Here is a 23,437-nt window from a genome sequence, read left to right on the forward strand (position 1 = left end):
TGAATCAAATTACAGTGAAGACCCTTTACAGCTACTTTTTACGGTGTAATTCAATGAAAACCTAATAAAAGGGGTTTTATCTTGCCATGATTATTAGACCATTACCTGTAATAAATGTAATGGCATTTTATACTGCTGTAAATTAAACATATCTTTTTCAATGGCCAAAGCCATCTTTTGCTTTCTACCTGCTCTCAAACCATCACTGTTTTTGGCTGACCACTGGTTAAGCTGTGATTTCACCCAAGAATAATTGAGGGGAAAAAAAACCCTCCTCATAAAAAAAAAAAAACCAAACAAACCAGCAAGATTTTACATAAACATTGTAACTGATCCTTTATATGTCATTGTTGTGTGAATATAAATTCTTATTGATAGAAATATTGTAGGTTAATTTTGATGCTCAACTGTCTTCTTTAGTCCTCCTATTTTTGGTTGCATTGGACCTTTCCAGTTCTCTGCGCCTACTTAAACCTGTATCAAAACTTTAACAGCATGAACATACACTACACAAGAGAACACATCACTGAGAAACTGAGCATGCTGGCCACTGCTGACTCCAAGCCTGGGTAGAACTTCAGCTCCTAAAGTAAAAAAAAAGTCTTTTTTGAGAATATCTGCCAGACCAGCACACTTGGAAGCAGGTCACCTCTCAGATCCACCAACATGGGAGAACTAGGTGGAACAATCTTCATGTTGAAACCACCTGTACATGACCATGAGATAAACCCTCCTGTAGAGTTCCAAGACTTAAAGTTCACCTTCATTACAAATTTCACTTTGTGCTTTCTCTCCCAAAATAACTGTCACCGAAAGTACTCCAAGAGGGTCTAAAATGCATTCAACTATGTCATGGGGATTTAAATTCATGATGCAGAACTCTTTTCATGATCTCATTTTAAGTTTTCCTTTTTCTTATTTCAGATACCCTTGTTCCATTTATCCTTAGTCCTACTGTATGCATTGACGTGAATTATTCAATTGCATTGAAAAATAATGTTATCCAAAGCTCATTTTATTATTTCAGTCATTCCTCAAAATATTTTGAAACTTTTCTTTTTTTTTTTTCAGCATACTTCAGACTGAAAACATTAAATTGTTTGAAAAATTCCCTTATATTTTTCCAGTTCATGAAATAACAAAGTTAGCACTGGGGAACAACCAAGAATATTTCCCCAACCTCCAAATACTAAAGAAAAACCACCAGTGTAGAAAGAGACAATTTCAAAATAGAACCTATATGTTTTCTGGCATGTTGAAAATACTAGATTAGAATGTATTGCCATCCCAAGAGGTCATGTTACCTGAAGTTAAAATGAAAACCAACATTTTCCATTAACGTATTATCTTTGATATCAAATGGCCCAGCATGTTGTATTAACTTAAGAGGCTAACATACTCAACATTGCTGAATGTAGTACTGCGAGTAGTTATGCTATAGAATGCAATAGTTTGACCCTACATAGCTTAAGGGCATACAACAGTGAAGCACTGCCACCACCTGACATGAAAATTCGCCTCACTGAACAAACCACCATGATTTACATCCCCTATTTTTTTATTTTTATTTTCTTGCTATAGGCATGTAAGAATGTCAATGTCTGACCTACTCTGAACTTGCTCACTGAGGGATAGAGCGCCGGTTTTTTCCTTACTGCAACTTTCATTGAAGGGATGAGGAAGCAACCACTAAGGATGCAGTCTGATGGCATGTCCTGGAATGATTTGAGATACAAAATTCCATTTCAGAGTTGAAAAGGCAGTTTCTACTTAATGGTTGATGCTAGCTACAAGAAAATTGTTATTAGCACCATAAAAGAAAAAAAAATAAAAAAAATCACAAACTATTCACAACCATATTCTGAAGTCACAAACAGCACCCACATTTATAAGCTGCAAACATGGTTGGGAGTCAGAAGAAACCCAACATCCTTTGACACCATCTCTGTTACCCTACCTTCTGTTCTGAGAAAATAGGTAATAAAAAAAAAATAAAAATCCTATTTGAGTGTAAATGGGTATGCAAAGGATGGAGTTAGCCATCTGTAAACCCTTCATGGAAAGAAAGGATATCTACATCATAGATAAGTGTCATCCTAAGTAATTATTAACCAATACATTTTCTGGCAATTGGCCACACCCATAAGTTGCACATACACACACCCACTTCAAGAAAAGGTCTTGAAAATAAGACTTAGGTTAGGCTAAGAAAATTGGCATCTGCAAGCTCACTTCCCTAGAAGTTTAGCTCAAGCTGACTCAGGACCACCTGGATTTTCTGCCAGATACCCCACTGATGAAAACTGCCAAATTAAGCTCTTCCCTTCTCAATTGTCACAAGAGTGCCTTATTTCATCTCCAGCCTTGATTACCCCCTTAAAGTACACCACAGAAATATTTGCATCAAGCAGGAAGAGTGTCAATCATGGATCTAGGGTGATTATCCTAAAATCAGGTTGCTGAGAAGTGAAGCATAGTATCAGTTAAAGAATCACTAAAACCAGGTTATGAGTACAGTCCGGTAAGATACTTGATAATTGCTTATAATTTTCAGTATTTGGAAAACAATGTCCTGCGCATATGTTTTTACATTGTATTAAATGTTTCAGTCCCTGTCAAGGGTTGTACATTTTCACTACTTTATGATTCAAGGTGTTAATCATATTCAGTCTTCCAAGATGATTATCTGGTAAGATTAACATACAAATGAACTGTGATTGTCTCTGATTTTCAGAATCCTTTGCATTTTGCAAAATGAAAAAAAAAAAAAAAGTAAAAGAAATAAATTAGTCTCTGACTTGAAAGATGCCTATTTCAAAAAACAGGAATTATTATAAATTCAGAGTCTATGAAAATTATATGTTAATCAACATCAAAGTGCAGAAAACTTTCACCTAAGTCGCAACACAGTTTTTGTGTCTTACAACAGGCCAGAGCTTATTGGCATAACTACCTCAGAAAACACACACATTCCTTACTTGCCATCTCCAGTACTTTCATATTGTACTGATAAGACCTACAAAGTGACAAGTATCTGCAGCCATTTCTGAGGAACAGACAGCAATTTACAGCATACGTTCATACACAATTAGGGTGCTTCAGAATAGAGAGCAAAGGACTATCAAATGTCAAGCCTCCTGTTGTGAAACAGTAAAAATTATGTAATGGAATTGTGTGAAGTTTAACACCTCAATCTAAAAAAAAAAAAAAAATTGAAGAAGCAGTGAAGCAGTTTATTTGATAAAGGCAGCATGATGAGAACACTTCCCCAGTTTGCACCAACTGAAGTTTTATGAAGTACCTATATTTGTTCCTAGTGGCATTAATAAAGTTATTTTTGTTTGTCTGAATTGATGCTCTGTTGCTTAAAGAAAACAGGGAACATCAGAGCACCAATACTGCGTAGAGCTATTGCTTATACATGTTTGCGCAAGACTTACACAAGATTAGTGACTGGCATTTGGAGGGTGCCAGAGACAGAAAAGATAAACTCTCTGAATTTCTTTCACTTCCAAAAATATGGATACAGAAATGAGTCTGGGCAGCTCTGCAGGCTGCAGGTGCCCAGGTTCCCTCCATACATGCTGAGGCTGGGGTAGTCTCAAAAGCACTCCCAAGCCAGGCAGTCTAGCTGTAGTCCCTGGAGTTATCCTAGGATATGACTTCAGTATCAAAGTGCCTAAATTCACTTCCCAAAATATTGTGACTGTTCACTCCCTTCCTGCTCAGATTTTGGTTAATAGCTCATGATAAGGCCTGATGTATGCTGACCTAATGTGACCGCACGAGGTCAAAGCATGAGCACCACAGAGGCAGGACAGGTAGCCAGAAATTGCTCAAAGGCCATTACGTAGCCATAAGCACCTGCAGATTGCTGCCTCCTGCAGCTGCCATCATCACATACTGAGTGTCTGGCAGTTTTATCAGAATCAGCTAGCTCATGGAAATGGTGGACACCGTATTTTCTTGCTGCAAGGTATAAACACATCTGTTTACCCCAAAAGCTTTTGAAACAGATCTAACAGCAGCTGGAACGCCAAAGCTTTTGTGCTTCCTGGTACAATACGGAGAATACCAGCACAGTGACAGAAGAGGAATGATGAGCCCTCTCACTGTTGGCTGGGTAGCTAATTTTGCTCACAGGTGCACAAACTAAGAGTCACAAGTTATAATACTTCACGCATTGGGTGGCCAGTAAGTGAATTCACTATAGCCTGTGCAAAGGGAATTAAACCATTGTTTGTAACATTCGGTAATGGGCTCAAATATTTTATAGCACCTTGACCTGTAAATTTGAGAATCACAAACAGCCTGTGGCAAGGTATTCAGAGGGATTGAGCACAACTCTCCTTCATTCTCAGCAGGAATCAGTGGTGGTCACAAGAGATCACAATCTAGGCAGGAATACCTGACCTGGATTTATATGTATTCTCCCTAGAAATTACAAGGCCTACCGCTTCAGCTAATTCCTGCTGCTTCTCTTTCTGTTGGGCCTTTCATCATCAAGGTTGAATAATTAAAAAAAATAAAAATCCAATTAGTCTTTCAATCACTTAAATTCATTTTAACTTCTTTGTTACTCTCACATCTGATACACCTATGATCCTTCTGACCCCTCTACAGTTCTGCCACTGAAAGATACTCTTTTCAGAGAATACAAGAGAAAAAAGCCAAAGGGAAACATCAACGCATTACTAGTTCCTTTGTTTTTCTGTCACACCACTCGTACATATTTGTATTGCTGACCAACAAACAGCATCTCTTATCAGGCAGGAGCCAGGATCACCTATTTCAGAGTTTGGTAAATATCATCAGAACACCTGTATTCAAAACCAGAACTGATAAAGGCAGCAAATTAAATCAAACGTTTCTCTAGGTTCATGAGAAAAAACTGGAATTGGAAAGTTTATATCTATTTAACTACGAGTTTCAATGTTTTATGACTGTTTTATTAGTCCTTATTTCACGGTGATGAAAGTGCATATGCTCTTCTTCATTTTAGTGGTTAATAGATAGTTCGCTTTCAATTTTATTGAAATTTTCAACTTTCAATAGTTTTCTTTGCAAGCAATGGCAAGCTGATTGCTGAGCTGAACTTCAAGCTCCAACGTGGCTGATGACTCCAGCATTTTCATAGAGTGAGGTGCCAAAAGAATCATCTACAGGCTACAAACCAAACTTGTGCCTAAGTCACTAATCTGTTCCCCAGTTACAGGCTGGTTCTAATAAAAGTTAAGGCTAAATTCCTGGCATTCTTGGACATTTGCTATTAATTTGCATTAAAATGTGTTTTCACTTTGAATTTCACACCTCAGAGCCCCATTAAAAGCAGAATATGCTACTGAAAGAAATCCCATAAAGATAGTAAAACCCCGTAAGAAGGCACCCTGCATTTTGTTTCAGCTACGGGCAAAAGAAGTAGACTTCACTGGGGTGAAGTCTGCATGGACTAGGAATGATGATTAAGATCTGAACAGAGGATTTGTATTTAATAGGCCCTGTGATGAGAGCCTAATATCTTCAAGCCAAAGCTTATAAGAATTTTGCATTTAGTATTCATTTTACTTTTGCCTACATTCATTCTACACATTACCTATATAGATTTTATTTTTCTTTTCTTCTATTTTTCAAAGTTCAGCTAAAAAATAAAATCTCTATAGCAAGAAAGCCAAGTTTTGCCATCACTGATTAACCAAAATCCCTCAAGCATTTAAGCAAATTTATTAATTTCTGAAGGCTTATCAGTTTACAGCATAGTATTTCTTCTACATATGGGTTTTCAAACTTTATCTTGGGGTTTTAAACTAGCAGGCTACTAGTGAGATCTACAGATTTAGGATCTTAAAAGGCTGCATTTTTAAAGATGCTAACTTTTGTTTGCTTGTAACACTCAGATTGACAATGGAAATAAGTGCACAGTGCTTTAAGAGCACAAGCCCCCACTATTACATATCATAAGATGTATTTACTGCTCCTGTGTGAGATACTACAGGTAAACTGGCATTAAAGACTGAAAGATTTTATTTTTTAAAGATTATTCAAAAGAACCACCATTGACCTAGTAAGTGGTAATGTAATAAAATTGTAAGAAAATCACTTCAATTAGCTCAATTTTAAAGGAATAAATATTTCAGAACAGATTTTAGACTTAGAATTTCAAGCTTATTTATTTTCACATTCTGTTAAAACTTTTCTGATTGTTTAAAAAACATAAAGCAAAGTGAGTGATCCTTATGAAAAAAATCAGCTTTCATTCAACATTAGCTGAGAAAAAATCCCAACAAATGTAACTTCTCTTTAAATGAAAAGTAATGAATGCATTTTATATCTATTTTTATTGTAGGACTATGAGTCCTAGCTTTAAGGCATTCATTGACATATTTCTGTAAGGCTGTTCAGATAATCAGCCTTGGATGAACAAAGCATGTTCTGCCAGACTTGCTGTGATGATTTTCTTGTAATAGAGCTGTGCGACATGAAGGATCTCAGCTGCTCTTCTCATTAATCAAATCCTAACTCACGCTGTGTAAGTGCCATTATGAAGAGAAGCACATGATACTAACCCACACACAGAATCAAATAATCTGAATTCTTCAGCTGTGTGAACTTCCCTGGGTGAATGGAAGATATACATAAGACTTAGCCAGCCCCTAGAGAAGTGTGCCATAGTGTGGCACGTAGTGTGCCATAACCTTCACATCACAGATAAAACCATAGAAAACGCAGAAACCATTGCCTTAGCCTGATCAACCATTTTCCATGATCCCTGTGAAAAGGACTTCTGCAGAGTACTACACACCCCACCAGTCATTATCCTTTCATGTGGGCTTACCTAGGAAAAAGTAGCTGGAAACAGGACAACATGGTATCACTGCTCCAGAACCTTCTGAAAAAAAAAGATTTTTCTGAGGAATAAGGTTTCCTTTGTAAAGGAGTATGAGCAAGCTCAACCAGCTACTCTCAGCAGGTTTTTCTGTACAGCATGCCAAAGTCTAAAGGTAACAACAACAAAAAAAATATTAAGAGGCATTCTGCAGTAAGCAGAGTACTTGGAAAGCATCTTTACCCAGTTTTCAGGGTTTGGTTTTATGGTGTACTTGTTTTGATTTGATTTAGGTTTTTTGTATGAGTATTTTGTGTTTGGTTTGGGTTTTTGGGGGGAGTTTTTTGTTTGTTTGTTTTTTTTAATAGCAGAATTACACAGACTGTAGGTCTGAAGAGGGTTCCTGAGTTCACTTATGTCTTACTGTATATACTATATAACACAAGTTACTTTCTTGAGAAATGTCTAGATGTGTTCAGACTGTCAGGTAACACACTTGAAAGCAATAGGTATGTGTTTGTTTTTGTAAGCAGCACCAATTCTCAGTAAGAAAGCAAAGAGCAAGGAGTGAATAAATAGGGCAAGTATCTCACCCAACCAAGTAGACAAAAACAGAAAGAAGCAGCATTCTGTGCTTAGTGAGGGTCTTCCCTTTTATAAAAACAAAACCAAAACACTGAGTTGTGGAGCTAGACAGACTGAAAATTAAAAATTGTATGCTGATGGTCCCTCTGTACCTACTGAATAATGTAGAAATCTAGCGCAGCAGAGAAGCCATTCCAGCATCTTTAAGAATATTTTCAGGTTATTCATCATGAACACCAGCATCAAATGCAAAAGTGCTTACTGGAAGTGAAGCCCTATCACCTTCTGGGCTTCTTTTTGGTGCTGTCAAGAACGGAGCTTTCTATCATTTGAACTGAAAGGATAACCTAAAATACAAGCCGTAAGATTTCACATGTAATGTATGTCATGTGGCATTACTTTACAGGAAACTATCTCTGAATCACTGAGTATTGCTAAGAAGTTGCCACTATTCCTCCTTTATCCTCTAAACTGATCTTCCTTTCCATGCTCCTGCTCACCAAGTGCAATTGCCTAACCACTTTATTTTGTACTGCCATATTGTGATGAATCTGATAGTCTGCCAGTAAGTAGGACTGCTAATTTTCAACTGCAACCCCCACCCCCAGCATTTCTTACGATTTGTCATTTTGATCTATTTCTCTTATTTGCCAAGCATAAAACAAAGACCAAAACTAGATAACTAGATGCAGGCAATTTTCACAGTTCCCTCCAACAGAATATCAGGAAGTCATGACGCTTTTTCTGAGTTCTTACATACCTAGGACACATGATTTGGGTTTGTTTGGGTTTTTTTTTTTAAGCAAAAACTATTATCCAAACAATTAATTTGAATGAAGATTTTTTTTTTAAATTGAAACAGTCATTGTAAGGTCATCTGCAGAGAATCCTGATGAAAGATCATAGAGGTTTTAAGTATGTATCTTTACAGAGGATATGACCAGGGAAATTGGATGCAAAGACTACAGTTATTTTCTTGACTGAAATCTAGACCAGGAAGGGAAAATTTGAATTTACTAGTTTAACTATTTCTGCTACATAACCACCATATGACGACACTTACTAAACAGCAAAGTCTGTTTATACATACTGAAAAACATTTATAATACCTGAAGCAATACAAGTAAAGGGGAAATCTCTTGCTATCTATTTTTAAGCAAATTGTTAGGAATAAGCCTTTCTAGAAACCCTTTTCATAGAATCATAGAATAGTATGCTGTAGCGTGTATGGTTTTGCAGTAGCAGGTATGGTTTAGTACATAATGTATTATGTGCAAGGAAACATCCAAGTTTACAGCAAGATTTAAGTTCAATATTATTGGACAATTAATTTGACATTGACAAAGTAGCTTGTTGCATGTATCTATGCATATGTTACGTAGCAAAAATGAAATATATTTGTCCTCTCCTGACTTCCAGCTGTGCAATAAGTCACAGAAACTATTTGTATAATTCTGCAAACTAGAAGTTAAGGGACTGACAGCACTAAATCAGGTAATTTCTAGCTCTCAGTATCCATGCAGTTCTTGTGAACTGGCCATGACCTGTTGTAGGTTAACAGTGGTAGGCAGCTAAACACTACACAACACTTGCTCATGCCTCCTTACTCCGAAAGAGGGGGATAAAAACTGGGAGGGCATAAGTGAGAAAACTCAGCTTGAGATAAAGACAGCTTGAAGAGAAAAAGACAACAGAATAAGAAGCAAGTGATTCAAATTGCAGTCACTCACCATCAGCTAACTGCTGCCCAGCCAGTCACTGAACAACAGCAAACCCTGGCGAACTCCCAACCGCAGCTTTACTGCTGAGCGTATGATGGTCTGTGGCATAGCCCTTTGGTCACCTTGGGTTAGCTCTCTTGCTGTGTCTTGCTCTCTTGTCACTTGCTCTCCCAGCCTCTTTTCCACCCTCTCCTTGATGCCATTCAAACACTCCGGCAGGGGGATGGGACTAGATGATCTTTCGAGGTCCCTTCCAATCTCTAGCATACTGTGATACTGTGTGATACTCTTCAGCAACAGGTAAGGCATTGGTGTGTTACCAAAAATTTTTTGATCACAAATGCAAAACTGCACCACACACAGGCTACTGTGAAAATTAACTCCATCCCAGCCAAAATCAGTACAACTCCACACACGTGATGGTAACACCAATTAAGCAAGGGCTTTTCAGTTCTAAAATTGGAATAAGCAAAGACCTCCCTAAACAAGAGAGACAGTCTCAAGAAAATCATTACTCAAGAATTATGGCCAACTCTTTATATACTGATCTGCTTACACTAAGGTTACGCATCTGCCTACAATGTAAAAAGCTTATCAGTGAGAGATCTTTCTATTTGAAGTCAAGTCTCTGAGATGATCATTCATGCACGTATATTCAAAGCCTTGAAAGAGGGAAAACACCTTTATTTTCACTGCTGAGTTATTAAACAAGGTGGAAACTTCTAGTTACTGAAGTAATAAGTATTTTGAAGTATTTGGACAAATGAAACTGCTCCTGAGACTGCCAGAACATTTCTGCGATTCCTTCAAGCAGGGTTAATCAGGAGAACAGCTCTTCAGCCTGGTCACCAGAATCAGTTCTCAACCATTAGACGCTCTATGTGCAAGGCCCACACATTAGACTATTAGATATAATCCAGCTATCATTCTCATCCTATGAGCTACTACATCAAACTGCCTGGAATGGTCAGATATTGTTTTGTTTTTAGCAAGATAATACTAACTTTATTCAGAAGAAAGCTAAGTTTCAGGGCTTGTGGTTGCTGTGCTCCACTCAGCTTCAGCTCTGTTGTACACAAACACATACTATACACAAACACAGAAGGTATACTTTTTTTAACCTCTCAGTTTAACCTTTTCTATAGAGCCAAATTTATCACGCATTGTACATTCTTTGACAAAAGACCACGAATCTTCAGGTTCTGTTTCTGGTCCCATGTGCCTGAGGCAAACCCAGGGTTCAGAGCCAAACATGAAGCAGTGCTTTGTACACCACAATGAGCTGCACAGCTTCACACACCATGCATAATTAAGCAGCTGGCAGTAATTGAAAGTATCCCCACTTCTTTCACAGCAAGTACTTCTTTCACAATAAGTATTACTGGTTGATATATTGTAGCTACTGACACATGACAGAATAATTTTTCTGCAATCCACCTCCAACATTGAATTGCTGGAACTTGGAGTTGTCTGTGGCCTAGAGGGAGACATTGTGGTAGAGTTTCATTTGCTGTTGTTGAAGGCAAGAGGTTTATAAAAGTTCATGAAATACAGCTAATAAAGGCTGCAGAGGATCTGAATCTCAGAAGCCTCAACACAAACAGCTATTGTTATTTAACAGGGCAGCAAAAGCATGAGTCTCACCAAGCTATCATACCATAGGAAATATTTAATATTTGCATTGGAACTACTACTTTTCTGTCATTTAACTGCAACAGCTATTACATTTCTTTTTTTTTTTTGTTGCTGTTTTATACAAGTCAGGCATAGCAGTCTTATAGAACAGAGACACTGAAATTAAGACTACAGACCAAAGTTACCCAGGATTTTCATGTCTAAAGAGACTGTCTCAAGTAGTCCACTGTAAGCGGCAAGGAGAAGCAGACAGGCCAACCCAATATGGGCGATAAGCAACTTCTACCTTATTTGTGACGCAGTTCACACATATATAGGAGTGGTATTCAGCCACTTTTTCTTGGCATAACAGTATTGGTTAGCCCCCACAGCTTCCTCCACATTCTCCTCCCATGTCCGGTCTCTGGCTACCTGTGGGGGCCACCCCCTGCCTTGCTTGCACAGTCCTCCAGAACTCTATGGTCCTGCTCTTAGAGTCATTCTGCAACAATTCCCCCCTTTTTCTTTGTGCAAGCAAGGCATTATGGGTTATTCTGTTCACCTGTTTTATCACACAACTATAAACAAGTCTAATAGCTACGATGATTAGCCTAACAATGATACATAAGTGCAATACTTTTAAACCGAAGTGTTTGACTCAACCTGTAATGTCCCGTGAAGACAACCATCTAGTTATTCTTAGGATATTGCTCATTTACTATTGCTGGGTAAGCTGAGCCAGGGTTCTCAGCTGTGAGTGCATCGAATTAACATAATCAGAGAGACTCATACAACACATTCCATCAAACTCTTCACATCCATGTCCCTGTTCCAACAACAAAAGGTTCTGCAGTGTTGCATGTCTTACAGAGTCAACATTAAAACAAATCAGAAATTGCCTTCGATGTAGAATTGTCTGCTTAGCAACTCAGCAACCCAGTCTGCTTAGTTGAGCCAAGGCCCCGGCTGAAGCACTTACAGTGATTTGGCATATTATGATTGGATACATGTTTTGAAGACCCTTAGTGACTAACATATAATTGGTTAAACACAGGTGTGAGAACCTTGAAAGCTTGCCAACAGTCCACAGTTCTCATTAACTTGGTGAATTCCAGTCTCTTATCTTGCTTGCTTAAGCTTCTTCAGGCCTCTCATGGCCTTGCTGTATCTTTCAGGACTATTCAAAGTTTATGTACCAATTATGCATTCTCCTGTGAGAACACTGTCTCCACATCTTCCCCCTTTTGTTTTATCCAGTAACAAATCGCTACTACAGCAAGGCACACACACATTTACATTAGCAGAGTAACTATTACAGGGTGCAGCAGCATGTTGAAGATGCTGATGGCAGTGAAGGACTAGCCAAAGAAATTTCTTACCAGTGGAATTCTCCCCCCTCTTAATTTGTTCCATCACCTGCTTTATAACACTACCATTGTATTAAAATTTTTCTAGCTTTTGCCTTAGCATTTTCTAGCAGCTACTGCAAATTTCCATACTCTAACATCTCTTTTACAAGTGACAAATCTATACAATACAAGGTGCAGTTTCTTATTAGCAACTAGCTAGTAAATACAGGTGGTTTTATACACAAAATCACAACCTCTAATACAGCTACTTTACAAGCACACATATTCAGGATGTTACTTTCCAGTTGCCCCCAAGTGATGTTTTGCAGTTATTTGTTCTTTCTCTTCCTCCATCTCTTTCTGCTTGGGGTAATCACGGTCAGCTCCTGCAGCTGAGGCATCAGGTTTATGCATTCGTCTGTCCAGCTCATGGCAGGGCTTCACAAACTTTGCAGACAGTCGCCATGGAACTGTAGGCAGGAGGGCACAAATATACCCCCTCCCCCAGGTTATCAGTTCTTCAGAAGTAGACAGGTTAAAGTTAAATGTAACATCATTACTCTCTCTCAACCCCCTCTTTTTTTTTTTTTTTTTTTTGTCTCTGCAAAAGCTATCATTATTCCCACTACAGTTCCACGTACAGAATGTGGCACAAGGACCCTGTGGAGACTAACAGCAAACCAGCTCCGAGAAGCATCATTGCAGTGTGAGGTGGCAGGCTCAACCTTAGCAGGCACCCCGCAGAGGCTCTGCCTCACCCACATCGTATGAGGCTTGGGCTTTTATACTGACCAAAATGCACACTCATTCCGACACAGGTGGCCAGCCTGTGCTGGAAGAAGTGGCCAGCAGTATCTACAGAGGTCTCCAAGGGTTGATAGAAACCTGGACATACTTATATTTACCAACTTCTAGTACATGAGTATCACAGAGAAACTGTATGGGCTCCCCCTGTCAATTGCAAGAAAAAAATCATATACAGCTTGAGTATAAGAGGATTTTAACGCATATGTGGTCACTGTTTGTCAGGCCTCCTTAACTATTTTGAGATCAAGAGCTTCCCACTCTTTAGCCCCCTGCTGTGTAGTAAACACAGGATATGCAAAGATGCCCATTGCAGAAAATTCCCCAGTAATGTTCACCTCTTTGATTATCCATTGTTACAACTGAGCGTCTCCAGGGCCAGTAAGTCTGAGCAGACCCACCCGGGAGACAAAAGAGTCAGGGTCTGGAAGCAGAGGATATAAATCTAGCTCGGATTCAGGGGACTCGGGGGCTGATCCTGCGCCGAACTCGGGGTCTCCGTTGCTCGCAGCTGTGTCTTTCTTATCAGATGTATCTCGTTCGGTATGTAGCCATCTGCAGACGTGGCTCCTCCGTGACTGAGTTAAAAATTTTTTCACTCTAAGGCATAGTGGGTTGGAAAGGCTCGCGGTTCCTTTAAATCTCCCGCTCGCGCATGATCACTATTTTCTACTGCGTGCTTCACAGTGGCGCCGCAATCGATCCGGCGCCGAGGCACCGCCTTTTTTCTTTCGGATTTCTCGACATTTATCATGCGTATACCTTCTAATATACTTTCTCTGTCCTTTTCAAAGTCCCTACTTTCGGAACTGGGGTGGTGGAGGAGCAGGGGGTTACACCTCCTCCGCGGCACCTTCTGATGGAGGGGGAGAAAAAGAAGGGGGGGGTGCGGGGTGGGGGGGGTGCGGGGTGGGGGGGTGGGAAACCCTGTGCTCCCGCGAGTTCGGGGGGGGGGAACAAGTTGTAATCTTCCCCCGGTTTCAACCGACCGGGGACGTCTGTTCCTAGTTTCTCCTTTGCTACCGCGGCAGTTTTCTTTTCTGCCTTGTATCTTTTTATACAGTTCATTACTTCCCTCCGTGGTTTACCGAGTTTCTTTGCCTTTTTATAATCATTAAGCACTGAGTCAAATAGTTCATCACCAAACTTTCGCCACTCACTCTCCTCAAATATTGTATTAGGATCTGCAAAAAATATCTCTTAGCCTTCCCCAGCCACTAGACCTGCTAGCTGCTTTAGAGTTTAGGCTCAATTCCCCGCTTTTATAAAAAGCACTGTAAAAAGTTCAGGGCTCAGTTCCCCGCTTTTATAAGAAGCACTGTAATAAGTCCAGGGCTACCTCTCGGTCCATTTTCATGGCCAGCCTTTTCCGGATCGTCTTCTTCTGGGTCGTCCTGTAACCTCGGTCTCCGGATCGGCCTCCCGACGCAGCAGTGTCTGGTTCGCCCCAGCGGCGGATTCTTTCGGTTAGTCGAAGCACCCGGGTCCGTCACGCCACCGCAGCAGCATTGCCCGCGCTTCCCGGCCGCTGCCGCCGGCGCCGCTCACTCGCCGTTCCGGGTCCCCGTCGACCGGGACCCTGTATCCCGGGTCCCCGCTAGTCGGGGCCCTGTATTCCGGGTCCCCGTCGACCGGGGCCCTGTATCCCGGGTCCCCATCGACCGGGGCCCTGTATCCGGGTCCCTGTTAAACCGGGGCTCTGTATTCCGGGTCCCCGTCGGCCGGGGCCCTGTATCCGGGTCCCCGCTAGTCGGGGCCCTGTATCCGGGTCCCCGTCGACCGGGGCCCTGTATTCCGGGTCCCCGTCGACCGGGGCCCTGTATTCCGGGTCCCCGTCGACCGGGGCCCTGTATTCCGGGTCCCCGTCGACCGGGGCCCTGTATTCCGGGTCCCCGTCGACCGGGGCCCTGTATTCCGGGTCCCCGTCGACCGGGGCCCTGTATTCCGGGTCCCCGTCGACCGGGGCCCTGTATCCGGGTCCCTGTTAAACCGGGGCTCTGTATTCCGGGTCCCCGTCGGCCGGGGCCCTGTATCCGGGTCCCCGTCGGCCGGGGCCCTGTATCCGGGTCCCCGTTAAACCGGGGCCCTGTATTCCGGGTCCCCGTCGGCCGGGGCCCTGTATCCCGGGTCCCCGCTAGTCGGAGCCCTGTATCCCGGGTCCCGCCGGCCGGGGCCCTGTATCCCGGGTCCCCGCTAGTCGGGGCCCTGTATTCCGGGTCCCCGCTAGTCGGGGCCCTGTATTCCGGGTCCCCGCTAGTCGGGGCCCTGTATTCCGGGTCCCCGCTAGTCGGGGCCCTGTAATCCGGGTCCCCGCTAGTCGGAGCCCTGTAATCCGGGTCCCCAGCGACCAGGGCCCTGTAGTCCGCGTCCCTGTTCGGGCGCCATTTGTAAGCGGCGAGGAGAAGCAGTCAGGCCAACCCAATATGGGTGATAAGCAACTTCTACTTTACTTGTGACGCAGTTCACACATATATAGGAGTAGTATTCAGCCACTCCTTCTTGGCATAACAGTATTGGTTAGCCCCCCCAGCTTCCTCCACATTCTCCTCCCATGTCCGGTCTCTGGCTACCTGTGGGGGCCACCCCCTGCCTTGCTTGCACAGTCCTCCAGAACTCTATGGTTCTGCTCTTAGAGTCATTCTGCAACAGTCCACAACCACAATTAGCTCAGTCCTAAATCTTCAGTTAAAGATGCACCCCACAACATTCAGTTTCTGGTGAAATGGTCTTTAAAGAGACAGTTGCATATGCACTCTGACTACAAAAAAAGGTCTGAAAAAACTTTGACAGTTAAAAATCCCATATGTGGCATAGAAACTCATATAATCATAATATAATATGAAAAGCATTTTGACAGAAAAAAAAAATCACATTAGAGCTCTAACAGTTGAACCATCACTAAAGGCCTTAACACCTATTTATATGGCTTGGTGGTGGGAGTTTAAAAAAATTTGCACTAATACTTTGAGAAAAATCATGATGCTATTTGCTTTCTGGGATATAGAAAGAGATTAAACTGTCAAGAAAAGCATCAAGTTTTCTAAACTGCACTATTTACTGATGATGGCTAAATAACTTCCCCTTATTACTGAGGAAAGTGATTCTGCAGCAAAATATCCGTGGATATTTGCATAAGCTAGTCTGATGAAGTTGTTTTTTTTTTCCCCAACCGTATAACCTGAAGAAAGGAGCTCTCCACATTTTCTTAAAGTAATAAAACATTGACCTTAAGAGTCCCTTTTATTACAGCAGCTCCTCTAGGTTTCTCATAAACCTCCAAGTTTATTAGTGCTCTGGAACCAAATTACACTGTACATTGCAACTTGTGCTTTTCTGGCTGCTGAACTGTTTTCTGAGCTGGACACTACTGAGCTGGGCAGTGTCTTTCCTATAGAAACCTAGAAGCCTGTCTACAATATTAAAGCCACTGCTTGCACAACTGAACAGTGATTCAAGTCATCAGGGAAGATACCTTCCTTTAGAATGATGAATAAATGAAATCCTTTATTTCATTCCAAAGCATGGAACTACTTTTTTCTTCACCTGAACTCTTACCTCTGTAAGTCTTCCTCATGCTCTGCCTCTTCTACACTTAGAACAGCAGAGCATTAGGCTAGACCACGACCTAACCCTTTTTGCATTCCCTGCAGACAGAGCAGCTGGTTTTCAAGTGCACACGGAAGCTGCATGTTACAGTAGCTCTTGCTCTTTCCCTAATCAGCTTAGTGGAAAAGTGAATAAATAGAAAAAAAAACATTTTAAAACTCTAGATAACTCATTTTCACCACATCAAAGAGTGCTGCATGTATAAGAGTAAGTGTTCTGCCTGATGATGCTCTCTAGTTCTGCACTGGTGGAGAAACACGCTCAGAGTCTAACATTGAACTTGGGAAATGAAAAAATGTTTCTCCTTCAAGTTTAAAGCATTTCTTCCTCCATTCTTGTTCATTCTTCAGTGCTCTGATGTACCATGCCTGTAAACTGTTTCTTTACTGTTCTCTAACCTTTTAAAGTATTTCAGTTTGGCTTGGGTTTCTTTTTAGTTGGCTTTCCTTACTCCCACCGCCCCCATTTGTTTGTTTCTATCATCACAGTTTGGGCTTACTTATTCCAAATGGTCTAAGATCCCCTTTCTTACAGCTTCACCATTTTTTCTATTCACATAACCAGACTGTCTTTATGCTTTCCAAATGCCACAATAGAAGCTCTGAAATCACAGGAAACTTCTGCACATTCCTTAGGTGTAGAAGCCTTTTTACAACTGTACAGAATAATTTGCCCTGAATAGTACCTGGTTAGAAATTTTGTGGGTTAGAACATGCTTAAAGCTGCTGTAACAATTTCTTTCTGCTAAGCCAAATGAAAACAAATGTTAAAATGCCTTTCAGATTAGTGAAAAAACGTCACCTTTCATAACATTACCATGAGAAAGAATCTAAATCTAAAGGGAGTCAGCCCCCTTTAGCTTTATTTTATAATTAGCAAAAACATGTTTCTACTGCAGCCTGTTGAATTTTTTTTTTTTTTTAATTTTTACTTTGGGAAGGTCCTCAAGGAAGAATGAGTTAGAAAGAGACAGAACGATTAGAATGAGATAAACAAGCAATGATTTAGAATGAGATAAACAAGCAATTCTGAGTTCAAGCTCAGATGCTTCAATTGTGGGGAACTTGCACTTACGTGGCAGAAGTTACATTCTTTCGATTCTCCGCCCCATCCCTCCGGGAGTGGGGGAGGGGGGGAAGGGGGGGTGTGGTGGTGCGCTTGGAAGGAAAGAAAGAGGTTGGGGAGTAGAAACTCTGTAGCTGACTGGGTTTAAACCAAGACAGGTAATTATCAATTATCTTAACACTAGAAAATGGCTCAGGTGCTTCTAACAGATGCCCATGCTTGTGTCTTTAGCCACATATTTAAAAAAATTCACTTACTGCAGGAAAACAGAACGCAGCTTCTCTGTTCTTCTAAAAACTACATAGGAAAAATATGATATACACATAAGTTAGAACACATCATCAACCAGATATTATACACAGAATCAATTGTAGTTTCTCAGTCTTGCAGAAAAGGGTAAGCCTATGTTCCTCATTTAATCTCAAATGTTATGCTGAATGCGTAGCTGTGGATATTAATAGCAAACCCAGAACAAACTTTGCAGGCAAGACAGCAAAGTAGGCGACAAGAAACCCAAACCCCATAATTTTATTTCATCACCACAGACTTCGGGGCTGATTTACAAAGGCACTAAAGCCCTTATGGGATGTGAAATGTCATTACAAAATCCAAAGCCCAAACATTTCAAGGTTCCAAGACAGTGATTTATTTACATAAAAGTCAACATAAGAGTTTCTTGTACTAGAGCTTTAAAAGATGGCTGCAAATTTTCACTTTAATTCATTCCACCCCACTGTACACACTTCAGTGACCCAGTCTGCTAGAGTTACATTGTACTTTAATTATTGTACCAGCAACTTCATTTGGGGAAAAAAAAATAAAAAATTTCACAATCATCATACAAAATACCATGTCTTCCTCACTATCAGCAGTAAAATTTCATTTTCTCCATAACTGTTTGTAGTTATAGCATTTGACCTAATTCTTATCACATTCCCTTGAAGCGATGTAAAGAAAATAAAGAGAAAAAGGAAAAAGTAGATACGTTACTCAGTTGAGACTGATACCATTTCATACTGGTAAAATAAACATGTATATAAAAAATAATTTAGCAGTCAGTTGCAAAAGCAATCAAGACAGCCCAAAACCACAGTCATGGTTTAAACCCAGCCAGACAGCTCGTTCACTCACTCCCCCCCTTCTTGCCCCTCCCCTACTCCCGGTGGGATGGAGAGGAGAATCAAAAAGAATGCAACTCCCATGGGTTGAGATAAGAACAGTTTAGCAACTAAGGTATAACACAAATCACTACTGCTACCACCAATAATGATAAAGGAAATAACAAGAGAAGCGAATACAGCACCTCACTACCCACCAACCAATAACTCAGCCCCCCCCGACCAACTGAGCACTGACTGATACTTCCTACAACCCTGCAGTGTACCAGCCCTTCCAGGTAACTCTCAGTTACATCCTGGGCATGACGTGCTGTGGTATGGAATACCTCTTTGGTCAGTTTGGGTCAGGTGTCCTGTCTCTGCTTCCTCACGGTTTGCCCTCCTCCCTGGCAGAGCATGAGGCTCACAAAGTCCCTGGTCGGACCAAAACATTGGTGTTATCAGCTCTGTTTCCAGGCCAAAAGTCAAAACACAGCACTCACCAGCTACCAAGAATGAGAAAAATGACTGCTACTGCTGAACCCAGGACATTATCCACCCCCTATTCCATACCATTCACGTCATGCTCAGATTCCACATTTTCAATATACCATCACTTTTATCTCAATGCACTCTTAGTGCATGGACCAGTCCCTATAAAGCTGCTGAGTCCATCTGGTCCATGATGTCAGGCTCCATCTCTTGTAACAATCTTTCAGAGCAGGAGAGACTGTGTGCAGTGCTCACACTCATGAATAATCTGGGCAATAGTGTCCATTGCTAAGTCCACCCCTCAATCATGAGTCCATCTCTATGTTGCATCTCTTCTCTGATGGCCTGAAGTGTTATGGGCCCACCAGGCTCAAAATAATTCACTTCAGCAGTTTCTGCAGTTTCAGCAGTTTCAGCAGTTTCAGCAGTTTCTGCAGCTTGCTGCTGCGGACTCCATACAGCTGCTTTCCATCTCCGACACTTCCAAAGCACTGGAGGGGCCCAGTGGACTAGATACTTGCCCATACTGTCCCACACACCCTGCCACTCATGACTCTCCAGCCTTGGGGAAAATCTCCTGGTCCTCCTATATTGTCGTCTAACCCCAGAGAAGACCCAAACCTGACTCTGCTTAACTTTCAAGATCAGACAAAATGGTCGTGGGTAAAACACAGTCTGTATGTGTGCCAACACGCTGATCCCCATCACAATCAGCAGGCAGGTCCCAAGGATACCCAAAGGCCATTCAAAACCTTCAGAACTCTCAAACGATGCTGCTGTACTTGTCACTGGGGCGGGTGTAGCTGCTGTGCTTGCCGGCTCTCCCACCACCAGCTTCTCTTTTCCTGAGTCCAGCTCTTCCTCCTCTGCCTTGCTGGGAAATGCTGCGTGGTCTCCTGCATCCTCCTGGGGCTCGGAGGGCGGCTTCCGGGGAATGCTCTCGGCCGTCGCGGGGCTGGGCTCTGCCGCGGGGCTGGGCTCCTCCGCGGGGCTCGGCTCCTCCGCCGCCTTCTCCCGCTGCTCGGCAGCCGTCTCCTTGCTCTCCTCGACCGCCCCGACCTCCTCCACCGGCAGCCGTCCCCTCGCGGCCTCCGGCCCCGCTCCCGCTGGTCCCCGGGGCCACTCTCCCGGGCCGCTTCGGCTGCCGCCTGCTCCCGGGGCCACTCCCCCTCGGCTCTCCCCGGCCTCGCGAAACCGGAGGCGAGGATGAGGGCCAGGACGGTGAAGAGCAGCCGGACGGCCAGGTACAAGTCCACGGCCACGTCCATCCCACCCTGCTGCTGGAGCCCGCCCGTATTACAAGTCATTGCCATAAATTACAGTGAGACAAGAACCTTAGCCCAAGCCCCACACTTGATAAACACTAACACAGCAAATACCAGCTCTAAGTAAGTTACAACATTATGAAACTGTGAGATCAAGAGAAACAACTCTGAGAGCCAACAAATCAGCATTGTGATGAGTGACTATTAATCCGGTCAGATCTGTCGTTATTTCAACCCCTCGTGCCCCACATTGGGCGCCAAAAAAAAGAACTGTGGTGGTTTAAACCCAGCCAGACAGCTTGTTCACTCACTCCCCCCCCTTTCCTCCCTCTTTCTTTCTTTCCCCCTACTCCTGGAGGGACGGAGAGGAGAATCAAAAAGAATGCAACTCCCATGGGTTGAGATAAGAACAGTTTAGCAACTAAGGTATAACACAAATCACTACTGCTACCACCAATAATAATAATGATAAAGGAAATAGCAAGAGAAGCGAATACAGCACCTCACCACCCACCAACCAATAACTCAGCCCCCCGACCAACCGAGCACCAATACCTCCTACAACCCTGCAGTGTACCAGCCCTTCCAGGTAACTCTCAGTTACATCCTGGGCATGACGTGCTGTGATATGGAATACCTCTTTGGTCAGTTTGGGTCAGGTGTCCTGTCTCTGCTTCTTCCCGGTTTGCCCTCCACCCTGGCAGAGCATGAGGCTCACAAAGTCCTTGGCCGGACCAAAACACTGGTGTTATCAGCTCTGTTTTCAGGCCGAAAAACAAAACACAGCACTCACCAGCTACCAAGAATGAGAAAAATGACTGCTACTGCTGAACCCAGGACATTCAGAATTACCTGAAATAGTAAAAGCTTGCAAGCAATGTATCCAAGAGGTCAGCAGTTACTCAGCATCATGAATCTTATGCTTCCTTGAGAAGTTTTGGTTTAGGTATGAAAGTCTAAGAAAATACATCAATATAACTATGCAAAATTTATATAAGAACTAAGATGTCACTAACAAACCAGGACAAGGTAATGCCTCAAGTAGGCCAGAGTGCTTGGAAGGTCATCCTGTCACTGTATGGCACTGCTTTTATTTTAGTTTCATCTGAAAGACCTGGCTAGCATAGCATCATAGAATATTTAGGGCTGGAAATATCCATAAGATCATCTCGTTTCAAGCCCCCTGCCATGGGCAGGGACACCTCCCACTAAACCACGTCACCCAAGGCTCTGTCCAACATTGACAGGGGTGGAGCATTCACAACCTCTTTGGGCAACCCATTCCAGTGCCTCACCACCCTCACAGTAAGGAAATTGTTCCTTAGATCTGACCTAGACTTCTCCTGTTTAAGTTTTAACCTGTTACCCCTTGTCCTATCACTACAGTCCCTAATGAAGAGTCCCTCCCCAGCATCCTTGTAGGCCCCCTTCAGATACTGGAAGGTTGCTATGAGGTCTCCAAGTAGCCTTCTCTTCTCCAGGCTGAACACCCCCAACTTTCTCAGCCTGTCTTCATACAGGAGGTGGTCAAGCCCTCTAATCTTTGTGGCCCCCTTCCAGACTTGCTCCAACAGCTCGATGTCCTTCTTATGTTGAGAACACCAGAATTGCACACAATACTCCATGTGAGATCTCACGAGAGCAGAGTAAAGGAGCAGGATCACTGCCTTCGACCTGCTGGTCACGCTCCTTTTGATGCAGCCCAGGATACGGTTGGCTTTCTAGGCTGCCAGTGCACACTGAGGCCAGCTCATGTTTTCAGTTTCTCATCGACCGACACCCCCAAACCCTTCTCCGCAGGGCTGCTCTGAATCTCTTCTCTGCCCAACCTGTAGCTGTGCCTGGGGTTGCTCTGACCCAGGTGTAAGACCTTGCACTTGACTTGGTGGAACTTCATAAGGCTGGCATTGGCACAACTCTCAAGTGTGTCAAGTTCCCTCTGGATAGCATACCTTCCCTCCAGTGTATCAACTGAACCACGTAAGTTGGTGTTGTCGGCAAACATGCTGAGAGTGCACTCAATCCCACTGTCCATGTCACCGACAAAGATGTTGAACAGAAGCAGTCCCAACACCAAACCCTGAGGGACACCACTCGCTACCAGTCTCCAACTGGACATTGAGCCATTGACCACAACTCATTGCATGTGGCCATCCAGTCTGCTCTTTATCCACTGAGTAGTTTCTCCATCAAATTGATGTCTCTCCAATTTAGAGACACAAGGATGTTGTGTGGGACAGTGTCGAATGCTTTGCACAAGTCTAGGTAGATGACATCAACTGCTCTACCCCTGTCCATCAGTTCCATAGGCCCATCATAGAAAGCCACCAAATTGGTCAGGCAGGATTTCCCCTTAGTGAAGCCATGCTGGCTGTCAACAAGCACCTTGTTGTTTTTCATGTGCCTTAGTATGCCTTCCAGGAGAATCTGCTCCAAGATTTTGCCAGGCACAGAGGTGAGACTGACTGGTCTGTAATTCCCCGACTCATCCATTTTCCCCTTCTTAAAAATATTACAGTATTAAAACTGAAGGTCCCAAACACAACTTGGACAGATATACCAGGATATTACATAGTACTGCAGATAACACCAAACAAGCTGTTTCAGTCACTTTCTTCAAATATATTTAACACTTGTATTGAACATCTATTACAGGCACCACAGGAAATTCAGGAAAAAGGATGGCAGGCTACCTCACTACTACAAGATATACAAGAATCCTGTGTTAACTGGGAGGCAGAAAGACATCCAACCAGACTCTTCAAACATGCCAGTTTATACCATCCTGTCCTAGGTTCAGAAGTAGCAATCATTTTTCCTGTTCTTAGTAGCTGGTGCAGTGCTGTGGTTTTGACTTTCAGTCTGGGAACAACAGTGATAACATCGATGTTTTTAATTGCTGCTCAGTAATGTTTACTCTGACCAAGGACTTTTGGAGTCTCATGCTCTGCCAGGAAGGAGGGGAAGTCGGGAGGAAGCAAAGACAGGACACCTGACGCAAACTAGCCAAAGGGGC

General features: G+C 42.6%; 1 long non-coding RNA gene across 1 annotated transcript in view; it reads right to left on the reverse strand.

The window, feature by feature from the left end:
- The window catches only part of LOC133263654 (uncharacterized), a 57,965-nt gene that overhangs the window by 7,703 nt on the left and 26,825 nt on the right, over nt 1-23,437 (reverse strand). The window contains exon 2 of the long non-coding RNA XR_009741515.1: nt 9,139-9,339. This is a non-coding gene — a long non-coding RNA (uncharacterized LOC133263654). The remainder of the gene's footprint in view (nt 1-9,138; nt 9,340-23,437) is intronic.

This window comes from Pezoporus flaviventris, unplaced genomic scaffold (assembly GCF_033815535.1).
Source record: "Pezoporus flaviventris isolate CSIRO_AGI_PZ_B2104156 unplaced genomic scaffold, CSIRO_AGI_Pfla_v1 ptg000002l, whole genome shotgun sequence".
Lineage (NCBI taxonomy): Eukaryota > Metazoa > Chordata > Aves > Psittaciformes > Psittacidae > Pezoporus > Pezoporus flaviventris.